The 19,360-nt window shown below is 32.3% G+C and overlaps 1 protein-coding gene and 1 pseudogene across 25 annotated transcripts in view; one reads left to right on the top strand and one right to left on the bottom strand.

Annotated features, from left to right (window-relative positions):
• Wdpcp (WD repeat containing planar cell polarity effector) overlaps positions 1–19,360 on the top strand; it is a 519,910-nt gene that overhangs the window by 181,507 nt on the left and 319,043 nt on the right. The gene's annotated exons all lie outside the window — the stretch shown is intronic.
• LOC143380810 (U6 spliceosomal RNA) lies at positions 4,826–4,925 on the bottom strand (annotated as a pseudogene).

Raw genomic sequence — 19,360 nt, 5'->3', positions numbered from 1 at the left:
TTGAATTCTATAATACCCTCCCATATGTGGCTAAGTTTAATCTTAACTGTTGCACATGAAGAATTTCATTATTTATATGTTCAAGTTAATTTGTAGTTTCTGGAAGTAAATCAGAATCAGATTTTCATGTCTTAATAGCTTTGATCTGTCATATGATATCTTTGTTGGTCTATTAATTTTATGTAAAAATGACTCAAAATTGGGAGGTGTTAAATTTCCAGACCCTCATAAATTTAATATTTCCTTGATGTAGGTTGTCGTGTAATTTACAATTGTATTGTTTTATAGTTTGTATGTAATTATATGTAACATAATCTATTCTATTCTATATGTTTTTCATATATATATAAAATTCTGAAGTAGAATGAATAGCCTCCAAGATACATTTTATATATTATATATAATATATCCTACATTTGATATATATAATTTTAACATTTTAATCTTGAAGTAAAATGGATAATCTCCTCATTTTATAGTTTAGGAAACTCAATTTCAAAGGTTGTGACTTGTCCAAGTCTTTAACCATGTTTACAAAACTAAGATCTTACACATAATATTTTTGTTGTAAAACTCATACTCTCACACATTTTAACATCTAAAATGTGTCATGTTTATCTAGTCATAAAGGTAATTAACAATGTATAATAAATACTGACTTACAACAAAACTCTTGTATCTCTCTTCAAAATGCATCTGACGGAATGTAAATGTCCTAGCAATTTGATACTTGCCATCATCCATTCAAAAAATAGGTAAATAACTTTTTTTTGACAGTCAAAAGTTGAGGTTTATATATGTATGTATGCACATTAAACACAATATATGTATATATAGCATATACATATATATTTTTAGGTTATTTTAATGCTTAAAGGTTTTTAATGATCACAATGTATTTTTTACAGAAATATGAATATAGATAGAACTGTTATATTTTTCATTTGTCACTTATGACTAAGTGTATTAAAACTTTCTGTCATTACAATTATTAGTAACATTATAAACTTAGGTAAATGATTGTTAAAAATTAAAATTTTAATGGAAACATATCCCTTAAAAGATGGGGCCCTCTCCTTTGCTCCCATTTAGTTTGTATTTCTGGATGAATATTATGTTTTTTTTTTTTAAATTTTTTATTATTTTTTTAAGAGAGAGAGAGAGAGAGAGAGAGAAATTTTTTTAATATTTATTTTTTAGTTTTCAGCAGACACAACATCTTTGTTTGAATGTGGTGCTGAGGATCGAACCTGGGCCGCACACATGCCAGGCGATCGTGCTACCGCTTAAGCCACATCCCCAGCTCCTATGGATGAATATTATGAATGGTTAGAATGAGTCTGAATTCAGCCTCAGACTTACTTGTGGTAATCAGAGTTATTAATATAAGTGTTTAGAAACCTTATTCACCCTGAAAGAAGGATCAAGGCTCGTTATCGGAGAAAATGCCCGTTTATTGAGGAACAGCTCTGCATATTTATAAAGCCGGGGGTGATTTGACAGTTATTATCAGTTTAATGGTTGAACAGTTTGACAGTTGGCATGAGGTGTTTTCTGATCCTTACTCAGAATCATGTGAGCCAGCAGGGCTAGTCTGATTGGTGGGTAAGGATCATGTGAGCCAGCAGGGCTAGTCTGATTGGTGGGTAAGAATCATGTGAGCCAGCAGGGCTAGTCTGATTGGTGGGTAAGGATCATGTGAGCCAGCAGGGCTAGTTGATTGGTGGGTAAGGATCATGTGAGCCAGCAGGGCTAGTCTGATTGGTGAGTAAGGATCATGTGAGCCAGCAGGGCTCACCATTGGACGGCTCTTTTCAGGGGATGGGGAAGTTAGTCTTTGGAGCCAGGCTGACTCCCAACACACCCAAGATGGAGTTGGGTTTTTTTTAGCTGTCTTCCATGTCATTTGTAACAAACACAAGGTGAACTATCATCAAAAATTGTTTTCAATTAACTATCAATTGGTAACTTGTTTCAAGATTTCCTCAATTTGGTTGAAAGCAAATAACTGAAAACCACCTAACTTGCAAAAGGATTTACTGTTTAATAGTCATTCAAAGCTTTACCATAATTTTTCTTCAGTTGTATAGTTCCTCTTTCATTTAGTTTCCTTAATTAATATCCTCTGAAAATATTAGAAAAAAACTGAAATGTTATTTCAGTATCTTCTTTCTAAACAATTTGTGATGAAAAATGCTTTTATTTTATCATTTGCATTAAGTATGTTTGTGTCAAAACTTTTAGGTGGCTCATTTGCTCATTGAATTTTCAGTTTAGGTCAAAACATTGCCATATAACCGAATTAGTAGAATCAGCCAATCAAATAAGCTCAATTTATTTTTTGGTTTTGGTTTGTTTGTTTTTGCAGTGTTGGGGATTGAACGCAGGACCTCATGCATGCTAGGCAAGCACTCTAATGCTGAGCTACATACTCAGCCCAAGATCAGTTTATTTTCTATCAGAAATAAAAAGACTTTATTTTTAAAATTTAGTCAATACCTTATTACTCATTTAAAAGAATCTTTTAAAACTGCTGGAAAAATGATAAAATTCATTTGTAAAGAGATTATTAAAACATTAAGATTAAAATGAGTGTATTAAAACTTTTAATACATTTAAATATTATTTAAAAATATTAAAATTATGATAATGTTATTTCCATTGCTTTATTTGTAATAAAGTGGAAGAAAATGGACCAAAAATGATAAATGACTTACAAAGTAAGGAATATGATAAAAGATATGGTATTCCATTAGTAAATCGATGTCAAACTTAAAGATACTGAGTTTCTGAGAATTTTAAAATCAGATATTCAAATTAGAAATGATATATTAATTTCATTAGACTTCTTGTACCTCACAATCATACTTTTCTCTGTGTATTTAGCAAAGGAAAAAAGTATGATTGCTAAAAATGAGTTGGTTTGTCATTTAACATGTAATTTTATTTTTTGTTAATAAGGAGTAAAAAATTTTTAAATTTCTAAGCTCAAGATTGACCATAATTGAAATAAATATTTCATTATGCAATTTGCATTGAAAAATATGTGACTTGCTTTTAATTCCTTATTAAATGTTGTTCATGGAGTGCCTACATGTCTATAATGATATAGCATATAGCATGTTCCCTCTAGCTACCCCTTTCCTGACTGTCTCTGAGGAGCAAAACAGATTGCTATCCTTTGGTTGTATAAAGCAGGTGTGCATTATTCTGGAAGCCCACTCTGAGCATGTACCAAAAATTTCTCTCATTATCCTCTTAAAATGAATTCTTCTGCCACCTGCTAAGAGAAAGAGGTTTTCCATGTTGTTGTTATGCCTAAAATATCATGAGTTTTGTCCTTGATTCACAGTGAATTTTAAAAGGGAGAGTTTTCATACCAAATTCTCACTGCCATCCTTACAGCAGGACATTCCCATACTACAAGAAAGCCACAAATATGTAAGCCCCTATAACTTCACTAAATCTAAATACAGAATCAGAGTCACTTTGTCTAGTAGCTCCTGACCTTGTTTTCTTTCCAGTTAGTTGGCCTTGTAAATCAGATTAAGGAACACATTAGCACTGATTTTAAGTTACCCTTCACAGGGAATATAATACAATGCAAGAGAGGATTTTTCGTCAGGTAGGTGTATCAGAATATTTCCAATTACAGTGATTATAAAGCTGTGTACTCTACTTGGAGAAGTAATAACTAATGTCAAGTAGCACAAGATGTCCTCTAATTTCTTTTTGAGTTTGAATCTCGAGGTGTATTTCTCAATTTGGAGTACAGTTTTTTGTTGTTGTCAAGGTGGCAAATAGTAGAGCATTAAATCATTATGCTAGATTTGGAGCTATTAAAATTTTTTTCTCAGTTCAGCATTATTAAGGTAATACTTAATTTAAGTTGCAGAAAATATTTGAAATAATTTTAACAACATTCAGCAGAAATACTAAGGGAGCATTAAATTTTAAATTCCTGAAATAGAATGTTGGCTTTTGATATCCTAGGTATTTTGGAACTCATAAAATCATATGCTCTTATAGTATAAAATTATTTAACCTCATGTTAATTTTATCTTTAGAATGTGTAAAGTTGTTAAGTATCTAATTAAAAATCACTCATTTTAATGTTTTCTTTAATGAAGTACAATTAAACACTTAATTGTATTTTGTTTGTTATAATCTGATTTTCATTAATTGAAAGTAGCCAAATAATACTTAGAAAGTGATGTAAAGATTCCTCTGCTATTGGTCTGAGTAATTACATTTTTAGAAGTATGCAGGCTTCATTATAGCATCCATGTGATTATAATCAGTCATATTAGATAATAGAACATTATTAAAAATAGGATCATTTAAAAAACAAGATTAAGATTTGTGAAATAAAGGAGAGCCCAAATTATTATACATATTTTTAAAATGACAGACTGTAGGATTAAATAATTAAATTATTTAAAAGAAAGTTTGGCTTTGTACTCTTTTTTAGACTTAAGAATAATGTTATCTTGGAAATTATTTGATTGGTTTAGATGAGATGCAGAATATTTTTGAAAGTATTCTCAAGTAATTTCTAAATGTAAATTTCAAAATATGTAGTATTTTAAAAATGATTATCACATTCATTTCAGTGAGTCTTAAACATAGTAATTCCAAAATCATATTTAGCCATGGCAAAAATAAAAGTGCTTCTAATTTAATTTAAAATTGTAACCAAATTGAGAACTACTTTATTACTATTTTTTATTATTTTATATAGTCACAATTTATACATAGCCCAGTATATTTAGCTTATACATACATACACACACACACACACACACACACACACACACATACACATGTATATATGGAACACTTCACAAATTTGCATGTCATACTTGTACAAGGCCTATGCTAATCTCTGTATCATCCCAACTTTAGTATATGTATACTGCAAATACAATTACAAAATATTTGACTAGAATTTTCAGGAATGGTGATGTATGAGATATTTTATGTTATAACCAGAGTAGTGATGTCTGCCTAAATTCCCAGCTGAGGCAGGAGGTCACAAGTTGGAGACCAGCCTGGACAACTTGATGAGAACTTGTCTCAAAATAAAAAGGATGAATATATAACCCAGTGGTAGAACCTTGTATAGCATGTGTGAGGCCTTGGGTTCAGTACCCAGTACCCTTACCTTAAAAAGTCATGTGATTATGTAATCAAGTTGCTTTGAGTATACAAAAGGTAGAATTGATTATAGTTAGTTGCTAGGTTCTCTTTTTAAACTTTGAATAAAGGAAGAGAGAGCATCATCCATCAGGGTTTTTTGTTTGTTTGTGGTACTGGGGATTGAACCCAGGGCCTCATTCATGCTAAGTAAATGCTCTACCACTGAACTACACCCTCAGCCTCAGGATTTTCTTTTCTTTTTTTTTTGTACTGGGGATTGCACCCAGGGACACTCAAACCACTGAGCCACATCCCTAGCCCTTTTTTATATTTTACTTAGAGACAAGGTCTCACTAAGTTGCTGAGGCTGGCTTTGAGCTTGTGATCCTCAGCCTCCTGAGCCACTGGGATTACAGGAGTGCCCCACTGCACCTGACCCCAGAATTGTTTTTGATAATTACATGTTTCTAGATGTATGAGCTACCAAATACTTGTTTTTTTTTTTTTTTCCTTTAAGTGGAAGGAGTAAGATTTGTTGATCTTAACTCTACTACATCACTTTGTGACCTTGAGTACTTTTCTTGGTCTCTAAAAGCCTAGTTTACCCTGGAAATAATATCATGGAGTAACCAAAAAGTCTGGAAACATAATGTGGCAATTATACTCCGATAGCTATCCATTTAAATGAAGAAATGTACAAAAATTCATACATACTGTTTCTAAGAGCAAAACTCTGGAAATAACCCAGGTGTCCAGGATGAATAAATATATGAAAATGAATGGACCATAGCAATATATACTCATATGGATGAATATAAAAAGAATGCAATGTTTAGTGAAAAAAGCAAATCACATAAGAATATATACAATATAATTCAATTTTTATAAAAAAAAATGTGTAAATGCTGTGATTTATATGTGATTTGAAAGTTTGTTTCTCAGTGTAACAGTATTGAAAATTGATAGGACTTTTAAGAGGTTGGATCTAGAGGCAGATAATTAGGTCATGGGGGCACTACCTTCAGAAGGGATTAATGTCCATCTCTTGGGAATGTTTTAGGTTCGAGGGGGCTGGATTAGTTACTTTGAGAGTGAACTGTTATACAGTGAGACTGTCACGTGTGTTTGTTCTCTTTTTCTTTCAGCCATAATCCTGAAAGACACAATCCTAAAAGTCATAGTCTTGAGTGTTGAAGTCCTGAAAGATCGAAGTCCCTAAAGTCTAAAATCCCAAAAGATCAAAATCTTGAAAATATAATCTGGAAAAATAAGTAAAATTTTACATGAGATGTTTATTTACATTTTAAGAAGAGAGTTTATTCAAGAAACAACACAATAGAACATCCTATAGGCCACTTTACACAATATAATAGGCTACATAGCAAAAATACCCAGGTATAACTAATGAAAGTTCTGATACAGTGAAGAGCAGGCAAGCTGTATTCATAAATAGGTCAAAAAGTGAAATGTATAAACATATATCACTATGGTTGGTAATTATGCACACATAATTTTATAACTACAGTCACATGAACTATTGTGATGGATAACCTAAGTCTTATGAGAAAGTAAAAAAATCCCAGTGGGTCATAATGTTCATGAAGAACAGACAGATCATCTCTGTCCTTTTCTTTATTTTATTCTTAACCATGCTTGACCCCTGAGTAAACTGTCTAAAAAATTCATTTTATAAATGAATTTGAATCATTTTTAAAAATATACAATTACCACACTACTAATAAGCATTATTTTTTCTACAAATTGCTATGCTATGTAATTCATCTTTTTATCATTTCCAATACTGAAAATATAAATTATGGAGAGAATTCTATTTTATTTTATGCGTTTTTTTTTTGCAAATTTGACTCTATGAAAGTGCATTATTACATTGGCTTTGTGTGTAAGCATTATGTGTGTGTGAAAAATGTTGAAATTTCCTTAATAAATGAAGAGATGTCCTTTTAGTACATCTGCATTTATGAAAGAAAATTTGTAGAGATCTCAGTTCAAAGGGACTGCATGTGCAATGGTGACCCAGAGGAAGGAGAATCCAGTTAGACTCTTGACAGTCATAAAAATATTGTTACAACCTGTGATGAACAACATAAAGAAAAATTTCAGGTTGTAGAAGGATTGTAAGACACAAGAACTGACCTGTTCATTAAATGTTGTTAAATGTTTCCATAGATTGTTATCTCTTTTTCTTCAGATTTTTGTTCTATTAAATTGACATCAGTGTACATTAGTACAAAAATAGCTGATCTTAAATGTCATTTGGAGAATTTTATTTGAATTGACTTATTTTGCTATGGTTTTACCTTTGTGATAGCATACAAAATAAAAATTTGCTCAGCTAGTTATTGTGGTGCCAATCTTAATACCAAAAGACACAACCCCAAATATAGCCTTTTCCCCCTCACCAGTGGGAATTGCAGTTTTCAGGATTTTGGCTTTCAGGATTTCAACATTTAGGGTTTTAATCTTTTGAGATTGTGATTTTTTACTTTAAGGATTTTGATCTTTTGAGGTTTCAACATTTGAGTTTAAGATATTGGAACTGTGCCTTTTGAGATTATGATTAATACTGCATCCATTTTTGCTCCACAGCTCTTGCTTGCACTCCTGCCATGTGATGCCATTGTTATGACACAGCATGAAGCCCTCACCAGATGGGGGCTCCCCAATCTTGGACTTTCAAACTCCAAAACTATTAGCTAAATAAAGCTTTCCACTTTATAACGTACCCAGTCTCAGGTATTCTGTTATAGCAGTACAAATAGGCTAAGACTGTAGCAAATACTATTGTTCAGGGCTTCATATTTAAAACCATAAATAGGATCATGGGAATGATTAATTCAAAATTCAGGATGGTGGTTGTTGGTGTGGCAAGTGCACTGGGGTATCTGGAGTATTGGTAATCTGCTTCTTAAACTGTGTATGTTTGTGGGTATTTAAAAATATTTTAAAATGTATGTTAGAAATTTACAACATATGTATTCATATGACTATTCTTTTATGTATATTTTGTTGAAAATAAAATAGAAAAGCCATAGATCTTTTTCTTTTATGATTGAACTGAGCAAATTTGAGAAAAAAAGATAGTCACTCATGAATCATCTGCCTTAAAAGAAAAATTACCATGTTTGCAGATACCATTCAAATTTTCAATGTTAGATTTAAATCTGTCATATTGGTATTTAAAAAAAAATTTTTTGGACATACTTACATGGAGTATAACTTATTCTAATTAGGATCTTATTCTTGTGATTGTACATGATGTGTAGTTTCAGTGGTGGTATATTCCTAGATGAACATAGGAAAATTATAAATGTCCTGTTTTTTATCCCTTTCTTCCTTTTTGATTATATGATTTTTTTTTTACAATTACATTTTATCACCTTTATTGGCTCCTTAGTAATAATTATTTACTTATTTTTATGATTGCTTTAGGGTTCATAGCATACACCAGAATTCTACTTTGAAGTGGTATCATGTTTAGTATAAGAGCCTACCAATAATTTGTTTTCATTTTCCCGTTCCAACCATTGTTCTGTGGTTGTGGTACATTTACTTGGGTTTAAAGTATAAGTTCCATAATACATTGTTATTCTTTTCATTTAAACAAATTAAAGGGCTTTAAGTAATTAGGAAAATATCTTAATATTTATGTAGTTAACATTTTTAATAATTTAACTTTTTCTATAGATTCATATTTCAATATGGAATGATTTTTTTCTGCTTAAAATACTTCCTTTTTAAAAAATATTTCTTGTATGTAGTGTGAACTGGATGGTTAAAAAAAATCAGCTTTTGTGTATCTGAAAAGTCTTTTTTTTTGTTTTTTTCAAAGATTTTTTCACAGGGTACACAGAATTATAGGTTGGTAATTTTTTTTCCCCTCTCTACATTGGAGATTTTTAAATTTGCCTTATTTCTGACGAGAAATCTGCTATAATCCCTGCCTTTCTTCTTTTATACTCAAGTGTCTGTTTCTCTTTGGATCTTTTTATTAACATTTTCACTTTATCACTGGTTTGAGTAATTTGATGATGATTTGCTATCAGTTTGAGTTATTGAGTAATAATGGATATACCCTTTTTCATGTTTCTTGTGCTTGGAATTCATTGAGCTTCTTGGACCTGTGGGTCCATGTAAGTATGTCCCAAAAAAATGTCCAATTTTGGACATAATTACTTCAAATATTGTTTTGGGGATTCAAGTATATTTGTAGTAGGCCAACTGAAGTTAGCTCACTGATGCTCTGTTTACTTTTGAGTTCTCTTTTTTATTTCTAGGTTTCTTTTGTAAAGTTTCTATTTCTCTATCTTCAAGGCTATTAATCTTTCTTTTGCAATATCAAATACGCTGTTAATTCTATTCAATGTGTTTTTCATGTCATATTTTGTAGTTTTTATCTGCAGAAGTTTGACTTGTGTCTTTTTTTCTGTCTTTCATGTCTACTACAGTTTTTAAACATACTGAGTACAGTTATATATAGTTGCTTTTAAGATTTATTAGGCAGGATCGGAGTAGTTCTTAGTATAGGACTAGTATATTCTACCCAGTGACTGAATCAAGAAGTTTGTCTGTGAAGCTGTTGGGAATAGGTATCATTCTCAGCCCCTTTTGTGTGCCAAGCATTATTATCTATAATCATTGGTATCTGTAATTTTTTCTGATTGTTCTTTTCTGGGCCTCAGTGTTTTCTTGTGTGCATGTGCTGTCACTACCTAACTGAATTCTCAAGGGGAACCATCTGAAGTTTTCTGGTTTTCTCTCTCTGAAGCTCTCTTCTCTCCACAAAATTCTAAAGACTTTGTCCTCCTCAGTCTTCTAGTTGTTTCCCCAATTTAACAGATTGTTTGCTGGGCTCCTCCTGGTTTATCCTTCCCTGAACAGGACCTTTCCTCTTCTAACATAGCTTCATATGCCTTCCATTCTGGTTTTACTTCTCTCTTTTTTGGTAAATAGGAGTGCTTTCTTTCTTGCATGCTCAGCTTTTATTTTTATATTTTTTCCTCCCAATCTTTTTATCCTGAAATAGTTTCAGATTTACTGAAGCATTTTGTAAGAATTGTAAAAAGAGCTTTTAAGTCTCCTTCAACTAGATTTATTAATTGTTAACATCCTGTCACAATTGGTTTACCACACCTTTCTCATCATCTCACTTTTCTCAAGTAATTTTTTTTTCTGAAATACTTGAGAGTAAGTGGCAGACATCATGCCCTGCAACCCTTTTTTATCTTCAATGCTATTTCTTAAGAACAAAGGGATTCTTTTATATAACCACCAGTTGTAAAATTCAGAAAATTTGACATTGATGTGCATACACTATTGTCTCATATACTCTCGAGTTCACATTCTGCCAGTTTTTTCAATAATGTTCCATGGCATTTTTTTCTCCAGTAGAGGATCAAACACTGAATTTAGATGTCATTTCTGTTTAATCTTATATAATTTGGAGCAGCTCCTCTTTGTCTTTTATGACATTGTCTTGATTTTTAGGCTAGTTGTATGGAATGCCCTTCAATTTGGGTTTATGTGATATTTCTCATGATTAAATTCAGGTTATACATTTTTGGCAAGGAGACTACTTAAGGGATTCTGTGGCCTTATCAGAATATTGTATGTTTGTCTTACTATTTGTGATAATAATTTTAATTGGTTAAGATATCGTTCCCCAAACTTCTTTTCTTTTTTTTGTACTGGAGTTTGAACTAAGGGATGTTTTATTACTAAGCTACATCCCTAGTTCTTTTTTTTTTTTTTTAATATTTTTAGTTGTAGATGGACACAGTACCTTTATTTTTATTTATTTATTTATTTTATGTGTTGCTAGGTATTGAATCCTGTGCCTCATGCATGCGAGGCGAGCACTCTACCACTGAGCTACACCTCAGCCCCTCACTCTTCTTTTATTTTTTATTCCGAGGCAGAGTGTTACTAAGATGCTGAGGGTCTTGATAAATTGCTGAGGCTGACTTTGAATTTGCAGTCCTCCTGCCTCAGCTCCCCATGTTGCTGTGATTATAGGCATGTGCCACTACACCCAGCTCATACACTAAATTTCTTTCCTGTAAAATTGTTATCTTTTTCCCCTTGAAAATAAGTAGCAGTCAATGGGAACATACTTTGAAGCTCAGTAATATTCTTATCAAACTTTTATGCATAGTTTTAGTCCTTATTGATTTTTTTCCTTAATAAGTTATTTCTGTGGTTGTAAAATGATTTTCAAAGTCTGTCATTTCTCATTTATTTAGAATTATATTGTATATATTGTCTTTATTCCTTCCTTCCTTCCTGATTCTTCTATTTACCTATCTACCTACCTACCTACCTACTATCATCTGTCTACTCTCTCCTATTATTAGTATGTACCGTGGGTTCCTATTTTATGCAGTGGTTTAATAGTGCATTAAGGATTTGTTTTTCTTTAAGTGAATGCTGACATCTTCTTTCCAGTTTGGCATGACTTAAGAGCAAATGAATTAAAAAATTACAACAGAACAGAGAACAGAGACCACCTCAGATGCTTTGTAGTAGGAAGCTATATTAGTGTACGTATACATGTGATAATGAGAAAAGACTAATCTGTCACTTGGTAAGATTGCAGGAGAACCCAGGAAAAGTCAAACTGGAATTCTAATCTGATGTTCCCTTCTTCTGAACAGGAACAAATAGAACAATTATGTGGGCCTCTCGAAGGGTAGAACTGATAGGCCATTCTTGAATATCAAGAAGTCATGGATTCTGGGTTATCTTATTCTCCCAGTTTCAGGAGTTCACAGATCTTATTTTAGTGACTTTTAAAAACTATCAGTGACTTCTTTTTTAAATAGTTCTGCTTTTCTTATTTCTTTTAACTGCCTGAATGTACTCATAGTTTCTTAGGCAGAGTTAACTGGGTCTGGGAGATGACCTCTGCCATCTTCTCCTAACTGATTTCTCATATTTTGCTTACCAACCTCTAGTCTATGTCAGGTGTCCGTTCCCAGTGTAATCAGATGTATGTGTAGGGCACAATGGGAAAGAATTATCATGTTTAGAACACATATATTTTTGTCTGGAATATTCTGTGGGTCCCTTTGTTGTAGAACTGGTAAAAAGGGCAGTTTTCTCAAGTGGTTACTGTAGCTATAGTTGGCAATTTGTATCTGCATCCTGTTCTTCATCCTGCCAGAACAGTGCCCTACTATATCTAGGGATTATGAGCTACGTGATTTGCTTTCTGCATTATTTGCAGAACACCAATATGGTGATACTTATTTAAATTTATTTTAAGTAATGATAATGTTAAAAATTATTATAAAACCGGGACAAGATTTTTTAGTGATTTGATACATTATTCACTAAAATTATTTAGTGAATGACTATTAAATAAGTCCACTTTATTAATTTGGCTTGATTAAGAAGTATAAATATAACTCAGTATTTTCTTTTTGTATTTCTGTTCTTATAGCATTATTATTTAATATTTTCCTTAAAAGAGCTATTCAGCACTTCTGTGAATATAGTGTAGACTTTTTGTAGTTATCACTTTCAAAATCTTAAACTAGATTTCCTAGTTTGCCTTTGAAAATTTCCTTTATTGGTTATCACTTGTTTATATGTTCTTTCTATTTAATATGAATGAAATATGAATATCTAATTGTTTAAAGTGCAGTACTTAAGTTAATTCCATGTGTAATTAAAAAATTTAAATACATTAACATTTCACAACATAGTCTATGATTGGGATTAGGACTGTTTGTATTTGCTGTTCAAATACTCAGTATAATATTTGGTATTTGGATAAAATGCTATTATTCATATTCGTATGTTTGTTTAAAATTTTAGAGGAGATAGACTGGGGAGCTTGGAAAACTTGTATTTAATATAAAATTATTTTATTGTTTTCAGATATTAAATATACAAAATAGTTTTTGGGAGTCTCCCAGTTTTATATGACTATTAGATTTGTAGGTTTGCATCCTTTAATAATATGTTACTTTTAAATGTCATACATAAAACATTTAATCTTTGGGTCATGTTTGAAATGGGATAAAGGAAGGGAAAAGTGAAATGAGATACCTTCTCAATATTTTTTTAGAGAACGTGAAACTCTCCTATTTCCTTAAGCAGACTTTCCTATACAATAAATTGTATTTCACTAGAGAAAACACATCTTTATTTTAAAGCACAATACCTTCCTTGTACATTGTGTAAATTGTTAAGGGTGTTGACATTTAAAAAGCTGTCTGACAGAACCAACTATTTACAACAAGCCCAGGCCAGCCAGAACTACTCTGGGAAGATGATATAGACTCACTGAAGCTAAAACTACCATAAGGCAAGATTACTCTAGAGACATAAAGTCTGGGTTTTGACTGCAGGAAACATCACTTTGGAAATTACTCTGTAGGTAGGATTAAATATAAAAACTTGAAATATGCATCTAAAATGAATTAAGTTACCATGCTGGCTAGAACTCATTGTGAAATGATTTTTTTAAAAAAGCATTTTGGCTACTATTATTTAAATTACTTTAAGAAAGTTTGAAACTGAATTGTGGAACTTATAGTGAATATTAAAAGAATATCATCTTTTCTGGCTATGAAAGTATGATTTTATTATTATAAGTTGACTCTTAGAAAGCTGTTAACTAATAGTTATTTAATCTATATGTGATATTGTAGTATAATACAAAATATATTATTGATCTCAGCCCCTGGTGCCTGGCATACAGCCCCCAAAACCCTTGGAATCTTCAGTGTGATGTTTCTTTTTATGTACTAATGAGATGACTGGAGTCTCCTGGATTTTCTCAGAATGCAGTGGGTGAGGGGTAGGTGATTGCCAGAGGAACCAGCCATATTATTAGAGGGTTGGAACTTTCAACTGTGTCTCCCAACCTCCAGGGAAGGGAGATGGGCTAAAGGTTGAGTTGATCACCCATAGCCAGTGATGTAATCAATCATGTCCTCATAATGAAGTTTCAAAATGTTTCTCCAAATGGAGAGCTTCTGGGTAGCTGAACACACAGAGGTTCCTGGAGAGTGGAGCATTTGGAGAAAGCATGGAAGTTCTGTGCCCCTTCCCACATGCCTTGCCCTGTACATCTCTCTCATCTGTATTCTCTATAATATTATTTACAATAAACTAATAAAAAGTAAATTGATGGAACCCAAGGAGAGAGTTGTCTCAACCTCGATTTATAGTTATTTAGTCAGAAGCATAGGTCACAATCTGGGGCTTGTAATTAGCAGTAGAAGTGGAATGGTGTAGACCTGTAGGACTGAGCCCTTAACCTGTGGGGATCTGATGGTATCTGTAGGTAGATAGGGTCAGTACTGAGTTAAATTACATGATACCCAGTTGGTATCTGCTATCGAATTGCTTAGTGTCTATCTGTGGAGAACCCCCACACATTTGTTACCGGAATTGCTTTTTGTGTGTGTGTGTATATATATATATATATATATATATATATATATACACACACACATATACATACATACATACATATATACACATATGCATACAGAGACACTGTAATAGAGAACAATTAATTTCTAATAATAATAATAATTTTGGGAAATAATTATTGGATCAATGATCCTAAGTTCGTTTAGTTACAGTGGGTAGCTAGGCTGCCTACTTTTGCAATGATTTTTAAGATTGTGTTATAGAATTACTGGTGGCATCTATGTAACTGTATCTTTTTGTTTTAGCCCTTTACCATGCAGAATATTGTTAAATGATAAATTTTAGAAGTGAATATGATATTGATTCTCACACAAATTTAAAATGAACATATGTCAGATTTTTTACTTAGTTTATTAATTAATAATATTATTGCCAGTTGAAGTACCACACATTTATAGTTAAGGAATATTGAATACAAAATGGCATAACTGATGAATATCCACTGAACAATAATCACTACTTTCTACAGTTCACAATTTGCATTTCCAGGGGTAGGAATTATTTGTATTACCATCAATTTCCTGGAAGTTAACTAATCTCTCTACAGAGTTGTAAAATAGTCAAGTCAATGACAGACAGATTGAACAAGCTAGCCAAAACACTTTGTTAAATTTCAGTCTTTTCACAGTTTTTCCTGAGGTAGGCTCAGTGGTTCACACCTATAATCCCAGTAGTTAGGAGGGCTGAGAAAGAAGAATTGCAAGCTCAAGACCAGCCTTAGCAACTTAGTGAGGCCCTAAGCAACTTAGTAAGACCTGTTTCAAAATAATAAATAAATAAATAAATAAAAAGGGCTAGGGATGTGGCTCAGTGGTAAAGTTTTTCTGGGTGTAATCCCTAGTACCAAACATTTTTTTCCTTCTTGTTTATTATTGGTACCTCTGGTAATTTCTATAAGCTTGATTTTAGTAGTTGCAAGAGAGAAATTATTTCATGTCTATTCAAATATTGTAATTTAGTGATGTTAATTCTGTGAGGGCAAGCATCTTAAAATGCAGGAATCATAGTATAATGATGTTCTGATGTAAGTGTAATAGGTCAGTTAAAACGTGTTCTGATTCAGAAAGTAGAAGAAAACAGTTTTTTAAAAAATAAATCTAATCTTATTTTAATTGTAATGAGGGAGCCAGTTATTTGAAGGAATCTAGTAATGAATATTTATAAAAAGTAAAAATCCTTTTCTAACTGAAGTGGTTCTTCCCTGCTTTTAACTATTTTGGAGTAAAAGTTATACCCAACTCAAAATCTGATGTACAAAGCATCTCTGAGATGTACATCAGATTTTGAGTTGCGTATAACTTTTAACTCCAAAATAACTAGAAGCCCTGAACTATATTGATGTTATTTTTATGAACTGTTCATATTGTATGATTTCTGCCCTGATGTTTGCTCTCTTGCCAGTAACTCATACTTTCCATTTTATAGTTAATAATAACATATTAAAGATAGTCCTTATATGAAGGAGGTGAAATATCATGTCTGATGAAATAGGCTCTGTTTGCCTTTCTTAGACTTTGAGCCAATCAGATAGTCCTGCCCAGGACACTGACTCTTAAGGAAATGATATATGTTATAGATTAGTTAGATTGACTGAAGCAGCTCTGGAGTAGCTGAGAACCCAGCAGTAGTGGGGTAGGAAGTGAGCATGAATTTTCAGGGTTCTAAGGAATATTGACTTGAGTTTATGTTTTATGGTTTTTTATTTTTAAATTTGTCACAAGAATTGTTTTTTTTTTAAATTTTTACTTTATTTATTGTATTTATTTTTTTGTGGTGCTGAGGATCAAACCAGTGCCTTACATGTGTCCGCTGAGCAATAACCACAACCCCTGGTTTAGGATTTTTACCATGCTTTGACTCCTTTGGTTTCTTCTGGAGCCTGATTATCTAGGATTCCATTGAATCTGTGACTTACCTGATTTTCTTTTGATAAATAGCGTTTCTACTAAAGTTAATTGGAGTTGGTTCCCTTTGTTTATTTAACAAATAAGCAAACAAACAAAAAATGAAGCAAAACTCTAGTAGAAGAAACAACCAAGTACATGGTTATGTTTCTAGGTAGATGATCCTTGTTAAGTCAATGTAGGAGGAAATAAAGTGAACTTACTTTATGTGGGAAAGAGAAACAATGCTGAAATAATTTAGGTTGCTGAATTATAACCCAATATCATTTGAATTAGCTAATGGAATAAAATGGGTAACAACTCTTGAGTTTGAATGTATCATTTTAAAGTATTTCTAATCCATATGTCATCTTCTGGCCATATGTCCAAGAATAATATTTGGATATTTGAAACTTAAGGTACCTTAAAGTGAGCCACTTCTAGTAATGGTGGAATAGCTTGAATCAAACTAATCCTGTAAAAAAACAAACAAACTATAAATTCTGGACAAAATACAAAAACCCCACAACTCTCAAGATATTGGAGAGTGACCATAAAAGGCAGAAATTAAAGTGCCATCAATACTTGGAAATAATGAATAACACTGAATAAAGAAAATGAGATTTTTGTTGCCAGTAGACCTAAATTACAAGAAATGGTAGTTTCTAGGCTGGGGATGTGGTTCAAGCGGTAATGCGCTTGCCTGGCATGCGCGGGTCGCTGGGTTCCATCCTCAGCACCATATAAAAAAAATAAAATAAAAATGCTGTGTCCACCAAAACCTGAAAAATAAATATTAAACAATTTTCTCTCTCTCTCTCTCTCTCTCTCTCTCTCTCTCTCTGTCTCTTAAAAAAAAAAAAAAAGAAATGGTAGTTTCTTCAGGCTGAAATAAAATGATACCAGGTGGAAACTTGGATCTTCTGGAGGAATAAAGAGTGCCAGAAATTGTAAACAATGTAAACAATTGTAAATAATCCTAAAATATATGTGGGTAAATATATTTAATTCTCCCCATTTCTTTAAAAAAAATGACTACTTAAGGTACAAATGATCATATTGTAATTTCTAAAATTTTTTATTTGTTCTTTTTAGCTATACATGACAGTAAAATGTATTTTAACATATCCTACATAAATGGAGTAACTTCCCATTTGTGTGATTATATATGATGTGGAGTTACACTGGTCATGTTTTATATAAGAACATAGGAAAGTTATGTCTGATTCATTCTACTGCCTTTCCTCTTTCCATTTCCCCCTTCCTTCCTTTCATACCCCTTTGTCTAATTCAGTGAATATTACTCAGCCATAAAGAAAAATTAAATTACAACATTTGCCAGTAACTGGATGGAATTGAAGACTATTATGCTAAGTGAACTAAGTCAATCCCCAAAAAACCAAAGGCGAAATGTTCTTCTGATATGCGGATGCTAACAGTAAGTGGTAGGGGTGGGGTTGAGGGGGAAGAATAGAAGTTCACTGGATCATATTATATTTTAAGGTTTGTAGTATGTGCAGATACACTCCAAGTTATAGCATAAAGTTCAGGAAAGTAGATTGACAGTTCTCTACATTTTATTTGAAGTAGGATAATATTAACCCTCAGTAGAGAGTGAAAAAAAGGATATATTGTTATCCCCATAGCAACCATTAAAAAATAATGCAAAGAGTTATTGCTTAAATGTGAAGTCATTAGTTTCAGTATGCTGCCATGCAGCAAAGTTCAAATTTCCAAGAAGAGTTACACATTTAAGGCAGATATGTGAGCATAAGATGCAGCTTGTGCTCACATATCTGCCATAAATGTGTAACTACTAGCATCCCATAAAAGTACTGAAATAATGCACAAAATCTGAGGTAAATAATAATTGTAACAGCTAACACTGATGAGTATTAGTATATTCAAACTCTTTACATGCATTAACACATTCATTAAAACAACCTTATAAGGTGGTTGCTCTTAATATTTCCATTTTATACATGAAGAAAGTGAGGCATGGTGATGCTAAGTAATTTACCCAAGGTTTAAGATTAGTGGCAGAGTTAGGATTTGAACCCAGGATGACAGACTTCAGAGTTTGTGTTCCTTCTAACTACTGTATTATGCCACCTCAGAATATGAAACCTGAATTAAATTTAGTCCTTCCTTTGCTTCCATAGACCCTCTTTCATTATATGAAATTGAAAAACAAGAGTTTACTTTTTAAACTAGGAAAGTCAAGGGAAAAGTTGGTAAGATGAAGGCTAAGGAGAGAAAAGTCAGGCCACTGTTTGGTGGGGAAGGACATAAATATTTAACAGGTTCATAAAAATTTTCCACATTTTTGCCTTCTGTCATTTCTGTTTGAGGATACATGATATAGTTATGTTTTAAGACTTTTTTAAAATAGCAAAATACTTTTTTTCTCAAGGTTAAAAATTTCATATTATTGCAACATATAAAACAGATAAAATTGACATTTTACTTACCTAGATGCTTTTATATTTTCTCATTTATGATGTTTGAATCACATCAATAAGATCAACCATATTTGATAAAAACAATTTGCAAATGAGTATTACAGATAACAATTGTGATCTTAGTCTCAACACTCACTTATTTCTGTAGTTTATTTTAGTTATTCAGTATTGGGATAAATAATGAGAATGGCCCTACAAACAGAGTGGTTGGGTGCTGCAGTCCAGCTGGGCAAAATAACTGGGAGCTGACAAGTAACTTGAAGTTTGAAGCGGGAACTGCTTTATTACGGAGGAACTCAGCGGGAACTGAGCGGGAACCCAAGGTAGCAGGAGCCGCTTTATTGCGGAACAGCAGAGGTATATATGCCTAACTGATTATACACAGCTTGATTCAATTAGCATCATCCAGAT

Source organism: Callospermophilus lateralis, chromosome 14 (assembly GCF_048772815.1).
Source record: "Callospermophilus lateralis isolate mCalLat2 chromosome 14, mCalLat2.hap1, whole genome shotgun sequence".
Lineage (NCBI taxonomy): Eukaryota > Metazoa > Chordata > Mammalia > Rodentia > Sciuridae > Callospermophilus > Callospermophilus lateralis.
This window is presented reverse-complemented; position numbering and strand designations above follow the sequence as displayed.